This window comes from Heterodontus francisci, unplaced genomic scaffold (genome assembly GCF_036365525.1).
Source record: "Heterodontus francisci isolate sHetFra1 unplaced genomic scaffold, sHetFra1.hap1 HAP1_SCAFFOLD_172, whole genome shotgun sequence".
NCBI lineage: Eukaryota > Metazoa > Chordata > Chondrichthyes > Heterodontiformes > Heterodontidae > Heterodontus > Heterodontus francisci.
Genome location: NW_027141631.1, coordinates 3164814 through 3165631, shown reverse-complemented (window position 1 = coordinate 3165631; position 818 = coordinate 3164814). Strand labels below are relative to the sequence as shown.

The window sequence follows — 818 nt, the reverse complement described above, 5'->3', positions numbered from 1 at the left end:
AAAAGAAATGACCAGATGGTGGGAAAGAGAGGTCAGAGGAAGGAAAAATTATCAGTCGACCTCGGGCCAATGATAATCATCTGTACCAGCTGTGGAAGGGATCGTCACTCACGAGTCGTCCTCGACAGCCACAACAAACGATGTTTCACACAGAAGTGACGTACACCCCGGGTGCAGCCCATCGTCTTCCGAGACGGACGGTTGCCTATTACAATTACAACTACAGCTACAACTACAAGAGCGAGTCAGAGGCTGGGAACTCTGCCGTGACGAACTCAGCTCTTGACTCGCCAAAGTCTGCCCACTATCTGCAAGGTCTTCCTCTGATTTCAATTGCACGCACATTTGCAATCTGGCTCTGTAGCTTAGTTGGTTCAAGAACCTGTCTAGTAAACAGAAGATCCTGGGTTCAACTCCCAGCAGAGCCTTATTTCACAGTAGCAACATGCTTGAAAAGTTTAATTAACAACACTGACATCTATGTCTTGTGAGCTTCAATTCAAAATACATGATGAATTTCAATCACATACAAAAACAGCCTTTGTGAAGGATATGAGTTTGGAATGGCTGTTCCTCCTGGTACAGAACTTCAGTGCTGATACATCAAAGGTGACTTCTTTGACATAAATTTGTTCACAGTTACATTCAACCTGGAAAACAGCTTGATATTAATCTCACTGAAGGAGAGTGTTTGTGTCATTATGTGTTGCTTTTAACCGAGACTGGGACATGACGCAAGTGGGAGGGTTTAACTGAGGTTTGGAATATTTGTCAGTCAGGAACAAGAAAAATCAAAGGAACCAAATAAGAAAACCTAA

General features: G+C 43.3%; 1 non-coding gene across 1 annotated transcript; it reads left to right on the top strand.

The window, feature by feature from the left end:
- The first annotated feature begins 354 nt into the window (after nt 1–354).
- On the top strand, nt 355–428 carry trnat-agu (transfer RNA threonine (anticodon AGU)). The gene has a single exon. It is a non-coding gene; the product is annotated as a tRNA-Thr (tRNA).
- The last annotated feature ends 390 nt before the right edge of the window (nt 429–818 follow it).